The sequence below is a fragment of the Pteronotus mesoamericanus genome, unplaced genomic scaffold (assembly GCF_021234165.1).
Source record: "Pteronotus mesoamericanus isolate MK-2021 breed Mesoamerican mustached bat unplaced genomic scaffold, CSHL_Meso_final contig_246, whole genome shotgun sequence".
NCBI lineage: Eukaryota > Metazoa > Chordata > Mammalia > Chiroptera > Mormoopidae > Pteronotus > Pteronotus mesoamericanus.
In genome coordinates, this window is record NW_026555104.1 from 10,098,068 (window position 1) to 10,116,330 (window position 18,263).

General features: G+C 34.3%; 1 protein-coding gene across 1 annotated transcript in view; it reads left to right on the top strand.

Annotated features, from left to right (window-relative positions):
• The window catches only part of NLK (nemo like kinase), a 141,984-nt gene that overhangs the window by 55,672 nt on the left and 68,049 nt on the right, over positions 1-18,263 (top strand). The gene's annotated exons all lie outside the window — the stretch shown is intronic.

Sequence of the window (18,263 nt, forward strand, 5' to 3'; positions counted from 1 at the left end):
ATTGTCCTTTTATGCACATAAAATGTCTCTATATAATGTATAAATTTTGTCTTTAAATCTGTTTTATCTAATATTAATGTAACCATTCCAGACTTCTTATGCTTACTGTCTACATGGTATATATACTTTTTCATTCATTTACTTTCAACCTATCTGTCTTTATGTTGAAACCATGTCTCTTATAGACAGCATAAAATTTGGTATTGTTTTAGGATCCATTCTGACAATCTTTGTATTTTAATTGGAATTTTTAGTTCATTAATGTTTCACATAATTAGTGATGTAATCAGTTTTGGGTTTACCATTTTCTGTCATCTTTTTTTTTGTTTTTATGTTCCTTTTGCCTGCCTACATTGCTTTTGGATTATATGAACTATACTTTTAGAATTTGATTTCAATTTTCCTTTTGGCTTTTTTAGCCATATTTTTTTTTGCATTATGTTTTTAGTGGTTGCCCTAATATAAATCCTTCACAACTCACCTGTAATTCATACTGTACTACTTCTCATAAAATATTGACATCTTGTAACATTATTCCCAAACCATATTATCCTTTATAATATAGTTGTTATATATAGTGCATTATGAACTCCAGAAAACAATGGTATAAGTTTGTTTATTTGTTGTTTTTTTTTAAACTATTTTATGGTTTGTAAAGAATCAAGAGGCAAAGGCAAACGGGGAAAAAGCTTTTGCATTAACTAGGTGTTTATCATTTTTGTGTCCTTCATTATTTTTTTAACGATCCAAGTTTTATCAAGTATCAATTCTTTTGAGCCTAAAGAACTTTCTTTAGCATTTCTCCCATTGTAGATCTGTTGCCAGTTAATCTTCTTTTTCTTATCTGCAAATATTTATATTTTGCCTTTATTCTTGGAAAGGTATTTTGACTGAATATATGGAAGTATGGGTTATCATTTTTTTTCCTTTCAAAAACACTTCAAAAAAATTATTCCACTCTCTTTTGGCTTTTCATGGTTACTGATTAGCAGTAGTTTGTGAATTAATTGATTTGTTACCCTCTATATAACATTGTTTATCTCTTGCTGCCTTCAGTATGCACTTAATGTTTGAGTAAGATGCTTTCATCAAATTTGGAAAAATAGTAACCATTATTTCTTCAACATTTCTTTCTGTCCCATATTTTTTACTCCTTTGTAGCATTCCAAATATAAATATGTTGGACTATTTGACCTAATAATACAGGTTCCTGAGACTGTTATTTCAAAATTTTTCCTGGCTTCATTTTAGATAATTTCTATTAACCTGTCTTCATATTCACATACTTTTTTCTCTGCCTTTTCCAATTGGCTGTTAAGTTTATTCAATGAAATTTTTCATTTCAGAAAATGAAATTTTCAACTCTAGAGTTTCCTTTCATCTTTTGTATTTATTTTTCTACTGAGATTTCTTATTTTTCTGGTGAAATTTTTATTCATTAAAAACATTATTTGATTTACTATGTTGACGGTCATAACAATAGCCATTTAAAAATCCCTGTTTTTTTGTTTAAACATCTATTTCATCTCAAGTCAAACTTGAATGAATTTTATTTTCTTTGGTGCATGTGTCTTATTGTCTTGGTTCTTCATGTGTCAGGCAATTTTGGATTATATCCTGGACATTGTGAATGTTGTAGAGTCTGGATTCAGTAGTTTTCCTCCTATCAGTACTGTTTACTTTTTTTAAAGCAGGTAGTTTTCTCTTAATTATTTATATTTATTTTACAAATCGATAAGAAAAACAAGCATCGCAATATATATTTTCTGTGAAGTACCTATTTATGCCCTTTGCTGATCCTTTAAATCGGGCTGCTTGTTTTTCTTATCTATTTGTAAAATTATTTATATATGAAAGATAAGTATTATTTGTCATTTAAAAATGTTTTTCTGGTTTTCTTTTTTATAGTGCTTATAATTCTTACATAGTTAAACTTGAGACTTTTATGACTTTTGCTTTTTATTAAACTTGGAAAGGTTTTGTCCATTTGAAGAGTAAATAAACATCTCTAGTGATTTTATTCATTTTCTCTAGTGATTTTATGGCTTTATTTTCTGTTTTCAAATATTGCCTATTTTTTGTTTGTTTATTTTGGCATAATATATAAGGTAAAGATGCAGTTCCCCTTTGAATTTTAGTTAGTTCCAGCACCATTTATTGCATAATATATTCTTTCTCTATTGATTTGAAGTACACTTATTATTCTCAAAAGTTTATATCTAATTGGGTCTGTTTCAGAATTTTATCTTTTTTTAAAATGATGTGTATTATCTGTTCTAATAACATACAATAATATTGTAACTTTTTATCTTTTATATCTGGACATCAAAATATCTTCTAATGTGATCATTTTGTTCTCTATCAATATTTATTCTTTCAGATAAACCTTAGAACCTGTTTCAGTTGCCTATTGCTACATAGCCATTCCAAATTTAGTGGCTTAAAACACAGTTATTTTATTTGTTCAGAATCTGTGGGTCAAGTACTCAAGCATTGTTGACTGGGATTTTTTCACATGATATTGACAAGGGTCCTTATGGTGGTATTCACCTGCGAGTTGGTCTAATTTGAGGGTTAAGTAAAGCTCGCTCACATGTCAGGCAACTTTAGAGGGGATGCCTTGGAAGCTGGAATCATCTGGGCACTCTGCATCTCTGTGTGGTCTTAGGGCCTCTCTTTGTGGTCTTTAGAACAGAGTAGTTTGACTTCTTCCATAGTGACTTGGGACTTTGTGAGCAGTTGTCCCAAGACAAGAAGTAAAAGCTGTCTGAGTCTGAAGAGCTGGGCCTGGAAACTGGTGCAGTGTCACTTTTGCCATGTTCTGTTGGTTAGAATCATAAAAACTTCAATGGAGGCTTTGTGGAGAGGACATAGACCCAAGTCTCAATGGCAGGAGGGCATGGGCTAGTGTGGAGGAATGTATGGCCATCTTTAATCTGTCACAGAATCATTTTATCAGGTTTCCTGCAAAATCTTGTTGGCGTGTTCATTGTAATTTTATTACATTTATAGATGAACCAATAATTTATACTCTAATTATATTCTCCTGCTTAATTATGGCTGTGTAATGCCACCTGGAAACTTAGGGCTAAAAATAGCTTGTGATTCTTCAATCTGGTGAGGGCTCATTGGAGATAGTTTCTGCTCCATTTTGTGTCAGCCTGGACAGCTCCAAGGCCGAAGGCTAGAATTATCTGATGGCTCTCTTACACAAATGGTTCCTGCACTGGGAGGATGCAAACATCTGGGGCTGGAACAGCTGGGGTTCTTCGGCCATCTGTCACTATGTGGTCACTTCAGCATGGTGGCTGCAGTATAACCTGATTTCTTATAGGTTAGCTCAGCTCCAAATGTCGAGAGAGAGATTTTATTTGATTGGTTTATGTTTGAGAGTTTCAGCATTTGAATTACACTTAGTCACAGCCAGCCCCAGATGCAAGGGAAGGAAACAAGGTGTAGGGCCTCTCTCTCCATGAGAGGAATGACAGGTTTTGAAGCGAATGTGGGACTGGTAATATTGTTGTTTGGGAAATACAATCTGCCACACTCTTCTCTTTCAGGAATGTGGTTTACTTTGTTTATTCAAATTATCTTTTGTATTTTTCAGTAAAATTTTACATTTATATACATCTTTATCCATCTGTTACCTACCTATCTGTCCTCCTCTTCTATTAGATTTATTCTTGGATCATTAAGGATATTTTTTCCATATATTTTTTTAATCTTTGGTGTGATTTTAATATTGAAAAAGGCTTTGATTTTGCAAAGCAGAGATGTAGAGCATTTCTAATGTTATATAAATTTATTCTGCCTTCATTATGTGCTAAAGCTAACTCTTCAGAGGACTTTTAAGCTGCATGCTTAAGAATAGTCATTTGAAAAGAGAGCAGCACTTCTAGTTTTTGGTCTAACATAAGGAAGCTTAGAAGTCGCCGTTTCGTTCTCAATATGAAATGGACATAAGTTTTATATATGTGATTCCTACCCTGTTTCTTGCAACACACACACCCCATACACACCAGTGTAAATGCTGTGTGAGAGTGACATGGTGAATCCTGTAGGTCACTCCCTGGAAGTACAGAAGCTTAGTAAGCCGGCCACCATTGAGATTATGCATTGCATGCTTTTTTACTACGAGTTTAAATCTTTCTGCTCTCAATTTTCTGAACTTTGGAACTTCTGTAATGTGAAAAATTTTGTTCAAAAGTTTGTATTCAACCATATATTAAAAACAGTTCAAGGAGAGCTGCTTCAGATAGTCACTGCATATTTAAAGTCCTATAGATTTAATTAAGGAAATTTTTCATGCATATTTACAAATGAGATGATAATGGATTTGGAAATATGCTTAGAATTTAAGTTGTATCTGATTATCATAGTGGTGGCAAATTAGTATGTCAGTGATGAACTTTTGAAACCGAATTCTGAATAAATACTTTTGAAAATAGGCAAAGATCTAATATCTTCTGAAACTTAGCAGGTTTGTAGGTCAACTAAAGTTTCAAGGGAAACGGTTACAAGATTGATAAACTTTTTGAAGAATTTATTTTGACCACTTGCTAATTTTTTGATTCATACATTTATCATTTTGTATACTCACATTCTAATTTTATTTTTGGTTGTAGTTGCTTCTTAAGTCAAACACTTCAGAATTCCTTTTCAGCCCTTTGACTAATAATATTTTTTTTCTTAAGATTGTATTTATTTTTTTGAGAGAGGGGGAAGGGAGAGAGGGAGAGAAATATCGATGTCAGGGTAATATCGATGGGTTGCCTCTTCTACACACCCTGACCAGAGACCAAACCTGCAACGCAGGCATGTGCCATGACCTGGAATAGAACTGTCAACCTTTTGCTTTGCGGGACAACGCCCAACCGACTGAGCCATACTAATGATGAATATGTTTACTGTCTGATGTTCCCTTTATTCATTGTTTACCAAAACAACTATATTCTCTAAGAATGAGCAAGTGATTTTGAGATATGGTCATGGAATAGATGTATGGCTGCTTTTTCTATGCCTCTTCTCAGTTTGTCCTTGGGAGTGTCTTATTTCTCTGGTTTGTTTCTCTTGTGGGTTTGTGTGACCCAAAACCAAATTGCTATATATGAGCAATCATTTTTACTTTATCAAAGTGGGGACAGTCAGTAGAATATGGGCTGGGTTTTAGTTTTCTTTATTAGATGTTGCAAGTGGTAGTTTTCAGATTTATCTTTTTTGGGGCAAACTTGACATTTCTCATCCTCATGACTTTAATGGTTAGACTTATCCTTCCCGAAGTGAAACTGACAACGAGCAAAGCAAGGCTCTCAAGGCGAGACTCAGGATCCATGTGGAAGTAATTTGCAGTAGGAGGAAACGATCTTGAAATCTTTTTACATGGAACCCTGTAGGTCCAAGAAAGCCTTGCTATTTCCCTGGGATGGTATTTTGGATATAAGAAACTATTTAAAAACAAACTGCTGCTGCCCTAGTTCTAAATTCATTTTATGGCTTTCTTATGGCGACCTTCTTTGAACTCTGACTACTAAAAACTGTTGCACCGTTGAATCCCACTTTAATCCTACTTAGTAGCCTTCCATTCTTCAGGTGGTCTCCAAAAAAAATTTTTTATTGTACTCTTTCCATTACCGTTTATTCCCCCTAACCCTCTTCCACCTCCACTCCCATCCCCTGCAATTACCAGTGTTGTCCATGTCCGTGAATTGTCTCTTTTTTCTCCCCCTCCCTTTTCCATCCCATCTCTCCACCGCCTCAAATCCTCCCCCACCAACCTCCACCCCCAGGACTGTCAGCCTGCTCTCTATCTGAGTTCTTAGGATGGTTTTGTTAGATGTTTCCGCAGTAAAACGCCAGGCAGCAGACCATTTTCCTGTATTCATCCACGCTCTGCATGACTCTCTGATTGCTACCTTGAATCTTTATCTTGTTTCAGGGTTTTCTGTCTTAGCTGACGGGAGAGGAAACAGGGGCCTCCTTTCACCCAACACTGTCTTTCAAATTTATAGCTCAGCGGGGAATTGAAAACCCTCCTACCATGTAATATACACCTGAAATTCTAGCTGTGGTGTAACAGGTGGCTTCTCTAACATGGCTAATGAGCTGTGTCTGAAGCAAATGCATCCCTCTTTACCTAAGATTTTATAGTTTTTAATTATATAATCTATATATTATACTAATCTATACATATATTTAAACTGGTAATATAAATTGTTGTTTTATCCAAAGATTGGTATGCTTCAAATCTAAACCTGAGATGGTGTTTTCCTCTCTTTCCCTCCAGCTAACTGTCTTTTCAAGTGGGAGAAAATATGCATTACTCTTCAAAGGCTTGCAGATGTCATTTGTTGGTGAAAAATGGATTTGGGAAAAAGTCTCAGTCAACAGATACACCCCTGCCAGGTGTTTGGGGAGCCAAATCCTCCCCCTGTCCCTTGTTCATTGAGCCATGAGGAAGACCTGGTGATTTACCCATAGATCTGCTAAAGAAGAAAGCCCTTATTATATCTTACTAGCAACACTGAGCCCATCCCCATTTCCCCAGGTGGGCCTGGAGTAGACATTAACTAATTGCGATCACCCTGCTCATTTAGAGCCATTTTGCTCCCTGCATCATGCCATCAGGCTTCAGTGCCCAGAGCCAAGACTGCATGCAGCCCTGGGGTTGGACGCCAACATGTGAAAAAAAATTTATTGTTTGCAGTGTTTGATGTTCCTGTTGTGGGTGGTTCCATTTTCTTTATTGTTGTATTTTCCATGATTAAAAATCAGGGATGGAGCCCTGGCTAGTGTGGCTCAGTGGACTAAGTGCTAGCCTGCAAACCAAAGAGTTGCTGGTTTGATTCCCAGTCAGGGCACATGCCTGGGTTGCAGACCAGGTCCCTAGTAGGGGACATGCAAGAGACAACCACACATTGATACTTCTCTCCCTCCCCCTCTCTCTAAAAATAAATAAATATTTTTTTTAAAAATCAGGGGTAAATTACAATGTTTGTCATTGTATTTTTTCCAAAATGAATGCTTTCTAAAACCCTGCATTTAACGTATGTGGGTTGTGGTTTAAGAACCTATGCAAAGTACATAGAATAATGATTTGTGTACCTCACTGTACCTATTTTATTGAAAACATAACCTCAAATAAGATTGACCTCTTAAAATTTTTTAGTTTTTAGAAAATTTTTTCATATTCAGAACTTATTTCTCTCAACAAAATTGTTACACAGTGTGCTTCATCCATGTATATGAACAAAATAGTGTTTTCTGATACATTACCACTTTAAAATTATTTCATTTCATATATAATGAATATACATAAAGGATTTATCCCAAAACTTACTTTGTAAAATTGGAATATGTGTTGTATACCATGCTTCTCATATGCCAGCAGATGTGTTTCAGATTATGTAACGGGAAAACTGATAAATTGCAAGAACTGTGTACCAGAATACTCAAGTAGGAGACAATAAATAACTTACTACCAGAATTTTAATTAAAATAAGCCAAGAATGTATTGCTCTCAGTAATATAATAAGATACATTTTTTTAGAGAATGAAATGTAAATAGTAAGCATATGTGCTTTATTTTAAATGCACAGATTTGAATACACACAATTCCTTAGTAAATATTTGCAGCATAAATTTTATATACATTATCCTAGATTATGTAGTGCAGTAAGATAGATTTGAGTAGCAAAACAGCAGATTTTCAACCAGATGAGAAAGGGAAATATGTACTACAAAAAGCTGTACTACTTGAAAGACATAAAAACCTCCATTAGTAATTTTTCAGCTTACAAGACTGGCAAAGCTAAAACTAAGCGTTTTGTTCAACTGTATGTCTATTTCAATAAGAAAAATCTATATATCTCAAAAGGATCTAAGGACAAGAGTGATTAGATAGACAAAATTAAGATGAGAACTACTGAAATGGGTAATTTTTTAATAAAAATTTAGACTCCTACCTAACTAGATACTTTGAATAAATCAGTTGTAAAAGGAAACAAAATATGGTGGAACAACTGTTGAATATTTTTTAACATGTAATACCTATGTCATATAACTAGCTATTAAACACTGCCAGTTTATTTTTTGAGACAGGCAGATATGGTGCCTGATAAGACCAGGACATGAAAATGAAAACCAATCTTGTTGATAAACATGGATGAAAAAAAACTCTTAACATAAAAAATATAAATAAAGTGCAAAGTAAAAGGTATTTAACATTTAAGAAAATATATTGACCATGACCAAGTGAGATTTAGTATTCAAGATTTAGAAATTCAAGATTACTTTGGTGTAAGGAAAACTGTTGCCATAATCTATTCCATTACTAGCAGAAATAGTAAAATTAATTAGACCAATGTTTGTTGACATAGAATATGGAATGTATTATAAGTTCTGGGAAGATACAGAGATATTTATAGTAGAGTCCTGGCTCTGAAGGATTTATAACCTGGCAAATTAAAAAAGAAAATTAGTGAAAATCATAATATTCCCAAAATATTTTAAAATATTCTAAAAATCAATACCTACTTCTAAAACTTTGAAAAGTATAAAGGAAATAGGTTTTCTCTATATATTGGTAACTAAAAGTCAACATTAGCCAAATTGGAAAAGGAGAGACATCTTTCATTTTAAAAAATAAAACAATGCTGTTATTGAATGTAAGCCAACATATAAATGTTTTTTAAAAATGCAGTGAGGTACAGGCATATGCAATAAGGAAATTAAATTATCTCAATGTAAATGATAGTTGCATACCTAGAAAATCTAAAGAATACAGCACCATAATTGAATTTAGGAAAGTTACAAATTTTAAATTTAAAGTACAGACAGGATCCAGCTTGTGGTTCAACTTCACAATTTACCAGCTTTACAATGGTGCAAAAGCAATATGTATTCAACAGAAACCATACTTCAGATTTTGAATTTTGATCTTTTCCCAGGCTAGGGGTATCTTATGATGCCGGGTAAAGACAACAAGCCACATTTCCCAGTCAGGCACAAGATCACAGGGGTAAACATCGGATATACTACAGTGTTAATCAGGATATAACCCCACTGTAAGTTGAGGAGCATCTGTATGTTACTGTGTTTTAACAATAGATTATATACTATAAATATATACTTACAATGGTACACATTAAATACTTCAACTTAATGTTTGTGTATGTGAACAATAAAAGTTTAATGGCAAGCATAAAGGAAGTTTGACTAAATGGGGTGTTGTACTTTAGCTAATGGGAAGGCCAAATGTATTAAAGCCCTGTGTTTACTGTATTAGTATATTTAATATTTAATCAAATAAGATACCATCATATCTTAAAGGCTTGACAGTAGCAACATCAGCATCACTTGGGAGCTTGTATAAGTGCAGAATCTCAATTCTCCACCCTAGATACAGTGAATCAATCTACATTTTAAGATTTTAAGAATTTGGGGGGATCCTGATGTACATTAAAGTTTCAAAGGCACTGTGTTTAAAGCAATAGTTCTTGAATCAGGTTAAAGTCAAAGTCATTTGGGAGCTTCTAAAAACACATTCATATAGGTCCTACTACCAGCGTAATGAAATAGAATTGTTTTGGTTTTTCGTGTTTTTTTCCCTAAAGCCCACCTGTTGATTCTGATATGGAAATTTGGTAATAGCTGCTTTAAAGAATTTGATAAAATGGCAATGAAATATAAATGAAAAAGTTGTGAGACATATTGGGTGGTAATTACCAAATTTTATCAGTTGAAAAATAAGTATAGGACAAAGTAACAATTTCAAAAATTGATTCATGGTTTGTATTGTTATAAATGAATACATTTTTGGAATTTCTAAATGAATTAAAATACTGAGATTAAAATTTTAAAAAAGAGAAAATGACACATTTTCTGTATTTCTTTGACTAAATGATTAATATTTGATCTATTTAGATAAATGTAAAAACTGTAGCTATCAAGGGGGGAAACTGTACAGCATAAAATCAGAATATGAGGCTGACAAGGACCTCCAGTAAAACTTAATAGACATGGCTGGAGCAAGACACCTTTGCCTTGTTCCTTGATCTTTGCAGAAAGGATTTCATCTTTCACTGTGAAGTAAAATGTTAATTCTGTGGTTTTTTAATAGATGTCCTTTACCAGGTTGAAGAAGTTCCTTTCTCTTTCTAGTTTAAAAATTTTTTTTTAATTATGAATGGGGGCTGGATATTTTTATTGTTGGATTTGATTTGTTACTCATTTGTTAAGATGTTTTTAGCTGTAGTTTTCATCTCTTGTGATGTCATTTTCTGGCTTTGGCCTTATAAAATGATTTGGGAAATGGTTTCTTCTCAGTTTCTGGAAGAATTTGTGAAGGACTGGTACTTCTTTAAATGTTTGGTATAATTGACTAGCAATGTCCTCTGAACCTGGGCTATTCATTGAGTGAGTATCTTGGATTACTGATTCAATTTCTTGTCTTAGGTTTACTCAGACTTTTCTGGTGCTTGTTGGGTCATTTTGTAACAGTGGGGAATTGTAACACCCCACCATTCTTTTGACATTGTTTTTGTAAATTCTGACCCTGACTGATATGTAACTTGTAGATAAGCAGCATGTTTTATGAGTCATAGGAACTAACTTCAAAAGATAGACTCCAACCTTCAGTTATCCCAGCTCTAGATTTGTTGGCTTTCAACTGTAAAACTGGGATGATGCACATCAGACCATCACTTGACCAATTTCAAGATCCTTATGGGAATGGACTGTGCTGTTCTGTACATAGAGAACTTTCTAGTCCTCGCCCCTTGATATCTTTGTTCTGTTTTCCCTCTCCCTCCTTATAAAAAAAACTTTGCCTTCACTGAGATGTTAAGATGGAGTTTGAGACAAGAGTCCTCAATCTTCTCAAATTCCTGGCATCCTAATGAACCACTTTCCTTCTCACCAGCACCTGTCTCACCAGTTTGGCTTTCATTGAGACAAAGAGCTGGACCTGCATTCGAGTACACCATTAGATGTATGTTGGTACTCTTAGGGTTATAGCATGGGTCTCTGAAGTGCTGTTTGTTTTTTTCCAAACATTTTTCTCTCTGTTCTAGAGATTGTATAATTTCTAGTTCACTGATTCTTCTGTATTTCAAATCTGCTGTTGGGCCAATCTAGTGATTTTTTAATTTATAACATGTTTTTCAACTGTAGAATTTGAATTTTTTTTTTTTATATTGGTGTGTTGAGATTCCCATTTGTTGAGTCGTTGTCACCATAGTTTCCTTTAATTTTTTAAACATGATTTTCTTGAATTCCTGATCATATTTATAGTAGTTGCTTTTGAATACAATATCTGGACCCACTCAGGAAGTTTCTGTTGACTAGTTTCTCCCCTCCCCTGAGTGTGGGTCACATTTTCCTGCTTCTTTACATGTCTTACAATTTTTTGTTAAAAACTGGATATATTTGAAAATATATTGCAGCAGTTTTTATCTGGTGTGCCGTAAGAATTTTTAAAACGTGCAATACCAAACTATTTAATTGGAGGCAATGATATCTTTTCCCTTAGATTGTCACATAAAAAAATCACAACAGCCAACACAATAGCTGCCCAGTGTGAATAAATTAAAAAAAAAAAAACAACCCCATTTTGCAATGTATAATGTGCATGTTTTTGCCCAAATATTTGAGGGAAAAATAAGGATACACATTATATATGGGTATAGTGATTATGTGCCATAGGGTATAATAATCCCATGTATAATGTGCACAAAATGCGGTTGCACATTATACATGGGAGCACATTATGGCAGAATACGGTACGCCCTTTTTATGGTCAGATAGGCAAAAGATATACTTTTTTTAGCATGCTGCAGAATTTTAGTAATTAGTTCATGTGTGCCATGAGATGAAAAGGGTTGAAAATCGTTGGTGTATTATAACAGTTTTGGATGTGACTCCTCCCTAGCCCCTATCCCATCCCTGAAGGTTGTCATTATTACTATTATTGTGTATTTCTATTTAATTATATTTAATTAACTTGACGGGACTAAATATGCAGAATCTTTTCCCTGTGAAGTGCAGCCACTCAAGTCTCTGCTCAGTTGTTTTGTTTTTTAATTGTTATTTTAAATTTTGAGCCTGGCCTCCTTAAGGTCCTCCTTGTGTCTATATAGTTTAGTGGTCAACAGTGATTGGTTAAAGGTTGTACTCAATCAAATACCTTGACCTAGTAAGGCTTCTGTCTGTCCTTTGCTGATTTCATCTGTGTGGTAGGGAGCTTATCCAGTTTTCAGGTATGCCCCAGCCTTTATTTTCTGCTGAGCCTCACAGTTCTCTTTTTCATGTGTGGGAAGCTATGGTTCGTGGAGAGCTTAGACTCTCTTCTGTCAATTCTTGAGTATATATACAGCCTCCAGTTGGCTAGTGATGTGTGTAGTTTACCTAGCCTCCTACAAGACTCTCATTTCCAGAATATCTTCATTAAATATCTTTTTTTATTAAATCATTTGATATTGTTACTCTATTACAGTTGTCCCAATTTTCCCCCTTTGCCCTCCTCTGCCCATCCCACCTCCCTCTCCCACAGTCAACTCCCACACTGTTGTCCATGTCCATGGATCATTCATATATGTTCTTTGTCTAGTCCCTTCCCCTTCTTTCCACCATTATTCCCCTTGATTTCTGTTAGTCTGTCCCTCTTCCCAACTGGGACAGCAGCCTCAGGCTAGCAGATCTATAGGCTTTCTTTGTTCTTTTCCAGTCAAGTTTAATACTTTTACTCTTAATGCCATCGGGTATGTAGTTTTTGCCCTTCACTTCAAATAACATCAGCACCCTCTAACAATGAAGCTCCTGGTTTTTCATGGCCAGCCCTGCCCAGGTACAACTACTGAATGGACTGTGCTTGGGTGGGGGATGGAAGGTAGGTAAGGAGCAGCCCCAAGCAATAATACCACTGACTCCCACTGTTCTTACCCATAGTTCCATAATTTCTCATAAATACTTTTAAGTTTGTCATTTGATTTTGGTTGTTTTCCGGAGTCCTGAAATGGTTATTTTTGATACTTTTGTCCAATTTCATTGTTGTTTTTTGGGGGAGAAGTTTTGCTGAATGTTTCAGTTTGCCACAGCTGGAAGTTCTGCCTCCTGTTTGTACTTACAATATTTTTGGTTTTGGTTATTTTTAAAAGGCTAACTAATTAAAAACCTGAAGCATATCTATATTGTAGCTGCTTCAGCATTTTGCTTTACAATGAAAGAAGCTAGGAGATTGTGATTAGATTAGGAGTGGGGCTGTAATTCTGCTGACATCGCTCTCTTGTGGAATGCTTAATAACATATTCTTGTGTAATGATGAAGAAGACATTTTTTTAAGCAAGCAAATTCCTTTGGAATTCTACCAAAATAAAAGAAAAATATTATATGTATTCCTCTTTACAGAATGAACCCATGGGACAAGGAAAGATAGGCAAAATCCATTGGGCTGGAATAGATGTATATATCTTTATGAAAAAAACAGAATCTTCCTCTTTAAAAATTAACCATTATACAGAGTGCAGATCTAAAAAGCTTTTTTTTATACTCAAACTTAACTGGGAAGTTTGTCTTTTAAAAATAAATATTTATTTTTAGAGAGAGGAGAAGGGAGTGAGGGAGAGAAGTGGAAAGAAACATGGACATGTGGTTGCTTCTTGCACTCCCCCTACTAGGGACCTGGCCTACAATCCAGGCATGTGCCCTGACTGGGAATTGAACTGGTGACCCTTTGATTCACAGACCAGTACTCAGTCCACTGAGCCATACCAGCCAGGGCTGTCTTTACCTTTTTAGTTATATAAAAACACATACAGAAATGTACACAAAATAAAATATACAGCCAGAGGTTTATCACAAAGTACATACCTCTGTAGCCACCATCCATTAGAGAAACAAGACATCATCAGCGCTCAAGAAGTTCCCTCTGGTCCCCTCATTGATTGTGCATCCCTAAACATTAGAGTTTAACTTTTCTTGTATGTTTTACTAATACAGAAATGAAACATTACAGTATCTATTCATTTATGGCTGGTTTCTTTTGTTCAAAATTATATTTGTGAACCCCAGCCAGTGTTGCTCACTCAGTTGGTTGGACATGGTCCGGCAAACTGTAAGGTCTCCAGTTTGATTCCAGTTGGGGCATGTGTCTGAGTTGTGGGTTTGGTCCCTGATCGGGGCTCATAAGGAAGGCAACCAATACATGTTTCTCTCTCACATTGATATTTCTCTCCTTCTCCATCTCCCTCTCTTCCTCCCTCTCTTCACAACAACAAAAACAAAAAAATAAAAATTATGTTTGTGTGATTCATCTGTTATTTCATGTAGCAAGCGTTCATTTTAATCTCTGTATTCTGCTATATGAATATGCAATAATTTGTCCATTCTATTGTTTATAGATACTTGTTTTTTTCTGGTTTTAAGGATATTACAAATATTGCTACCATGAATGCTGCTATTCGTGTTTTAGTATATAGGTATGCACATTTGGGGGGGCGTGTATATGCATGCATATTTTTTTGACTCCCCCAGGAGTCAAATCGCTAGGTCACAGTGTATGCATTCTTCACTTTAGTATATATAGCCAACCTGTTTTCCAAAGTGATTATAGCAATTTACATTCCTACTAGCAGTCTATAAAAATTTCCATTGCATTACATCTTCACCAAACATTTGGTATAATCAGACTTCTAAATAGTAGCCATTCTGGTGGTTATATAATATGTTCATATTGTGGTTTTAATTTTATTTCCCAAATGACTAAAGAGGTTAAGATCCTTTTCATGTTTGTTGGCCATTTGTAATGTCCTTTTTTGTAAAATGCCTATTTAAGCCTTTTTTAAAAATTGATTTATAGGAGTTCTGTATATATCTAGATAAAAGCCCTTTGTTCCTTATATGTGTGTTGCAAGCATTTTCTACTATGTGACTTGAGTTTTTACTCTTAACTATGTACAGAATAAAAATTTTCTGATTTTAAAGTAGTCAAATACATGGGGTTTTTTTTTCATTATGGTTAGTACTTTTTGTGTCCATTGAAGAAATCTTTCCCTGACCCCATATTATAAAAATATTCTCCTATGTGTTATTTTCTAAAAGCTGTATGATTTTTATTTTCACATTTATAGCTGTAATCAACCTGAATTTATTTTGTGTATAGAGTGAAGTAGGGGTGAAAGTTCATTCTGCTTTTTCATATGGCTATCCAGTTGTTCCAGTACCATACATTGAAAAGAATGTTGTATTTGTCAGAGTCCAATCAGGAAAGAAATTGTAACAGTTTAATACGGGGGCAGGGGGGCGGGGATTGTTAATTGGTTGTAAAGTTGTTTGTAATTTTACAAGGAAGGTTGTAGGTATCTGAAAAGATGAGGAGAACAAGAGGTATCATGGAAGTTATTAGGTACCACTCCTACAGCTAGAGGAGTAAAGAGAAGAGGTTGGAATTTTTAGGACAGGATCCCCATGCAGCTGGTTCTGCAAGTGCCGGGAAAACTATAACTGGGTTCCCCCTGTTGTTACAGGAAAGCGTTGCTGGGAATGAAGAAGTGTTGCTAGGGTGACACAAAAACAAGAGACAGGCAGGAAGCCCGCGGGAAGGAGCAAATCCCTTTTTCCTTCTACAGCCTTACAGTTACCCCTGAAGCCCCCTATTGGCAGAGCCTAACGTGGAGCTAGTTGGCAAAACCAAACTAGCTTTGAGAGTGTTAGCCTCAGTATTATAGAGCATTGTTTAGAAAGATGGGTTTGAGGCTGAGAAACCAAAGTTCAAGGCACAGCATTCCTGACTGCAGAGACACGTTTATGATAAAGCTAAGTACCTATGTAGGTGAATCTGTTTCTGGGTCTTATTTCTCTTTCATTGGTCAGTTGCTCCCAAATTATAGTTTAAATTAGTAGCTTTATAATAAATTTTTATATCTGGTAGAACAGTTTTTCCCACCTTTTTTTTCAAGAGTGTCTTCACTGACCTTGGTATGATTTGCATGTCTATCTATAAAAAAACTTCTAAAGTAATTTGTGTAATTTCACAAAAGGAAACCTATTGGGGTTTTGATTAGAATTTCATTGAATCTTTAAATTAGCTTGGGGATAGTTGAAATTTTTACAATATTGAGTTTTCTACTCCATGAATATGGCATGTCTCTCCATTTATTTGTCTTTAATTTCAGTAACATTTTTTAGTCTTTTTGTGTAGAAGTCTTGCATAGCTTTTGCCAGCTTTAATCTCAGATTTTGGGTATTGATATTATAAACAGTATTTTTTGTATTTTTAAAAGTTTTTCATTTCAATTTTATTTTGAAAAATTTAAAACCTGAATTTTTTATTTTAAATAGTTAGACTCCATTTTACTCACCAACCAGATTCAATAATTATCAAGATTTGCTTTATTTGTTTCAATAATAGTTATTGGAGTATTTTAGAACAAACCTTAGATCTCATCATTTCACCTATATACGTTTAAGTAATACATCTCTAGAAAATAGGGACATTTTATTTATAACCATAATTCCATGCCATATTCAAATTTCACCTTTTATTTCAAAAATGACTTTTTATTGGTATTTTGGTTGGTATGTTCATTTTGCTTTTAACAGCATATTGGGAATTACATTTTATGTTAATAATTTCATCTTACCTTCATGAGCATTCAAGTTATACTAACAGTATTTACTTCCTCAGTAAATATTTATTTCCTAAATATTTTAATAAATATTAGCTTAGCCACTGAAATACTAAATGGTAAAACATTCTTTATGGCAATTAAAAATCATTTTTTTCTGGTGATGTGAACTTTCCTTTCTAAATTCATTACAATTATTGGCAAAGCCATATTGTTAAAAACCTGCCATGAGAATAAAACTGTCCTTTCATTTGGTGTCTTGTATATTTGTAAACTTGATGTACAACAAAAATTCCCATTCTTTAATATTATAAAAAGTTTATATTCCTCAGTGTTCCTCTTACAGAACACGTATCTATCAGGAAATCATCAGTAGGATTAAAAGCACCACATTTTTGTGTGACATTGTTTTTAATTTTGGTTACCCTTTGTAACCTCTTCTTGCTGAAAGTGTTAAAATTCAGGAAGTAGGTGCAGTTGTGAATAATTTTCCTTTGGAGCTTTTTAAAGAAACCTTTCTCTAATTCCAACTGGTTTTCCTACCCACACCACCATTCACAGGTCTGGTTCTAGAAGACAGCTGTAGCTAGTGGGCTATGAAAACTTCCTAGACTTCGCAGAACCGGCTGTGAAAATCCCTGTTGAAAAGACAGTTTGGCAACTTTCCTGTAGGCAGGACAGACTCCTCATAGAGATATTTGCCCATGACTGAAGAGGAAGAGTCTCTGTCCTCCCAGGATCTTCACCAAGGATGGAACTAATTAATTTGTGGTCTAAAGAACAATAAATATTCCCAAGACAACAATAATTAACATTAAATGATTTTCATCTATATTTTAAATTAGTGATTATTGGTGGGGAGTTGAGGAGGTCTTAAAAGTTAGATCTTATTCACTAGTAATAACTATTTGAAAATAAATATGACAGCCCCATATTAAATCACGTGCCTGTTCTTATTCCTGCTCTCTTGTCAGTACCCGTTAGTGTCTCATTGCAGATCAGGATGGCCTAGTACTGTCTCAACTGGTGGGATCATTGATATTTCTACTTATTTAAAATAAACACAGAGTTGGAAAATGTTGAAGTTCATATTTAACTCTTTCAGTTAAAGGTAGATGTTTTGCTTCTTACTCATAGTGGTAGGACATGAGAAAAAGAATGAACTGTTTCACTGCTTTAGTTGAGCCATGTATAAGGCCTTTTTTCCTTGTAATTTCAGATAAACAAATTTGGGGAAAATTTTTAAGTATATTTTTAAAAAGAAAAGGTCTCTCTTATATGTAGAGCTAACTCAACAAATACCAAATTTGGATAAACATTTTTTAAAAAATCAGAAAACCCTAACTGATGAAACAGATTAAGTAATGAAAGATGAGAATTTTTTGAAGTGTTTTTAGGTGGAGACAGGGGCATCTAGAAGGTTTGTTCTATATAGCATGCTCCTCTGTAAATTATGTCAGAGTTTACACAAACTATAGCTTGTTAAAATTCTGGTTAGAAAGACAATAGACATAAAAATAAATTTCTTATTCCTTAATCTATAGTATCTTTGAACATACAACAAAGACTAAGTTACAAATAAGATACATTTTTTAGATTTTGTTAGAAATTTTGCCTCATAATTTGCTATTGTTTTCTTAGACA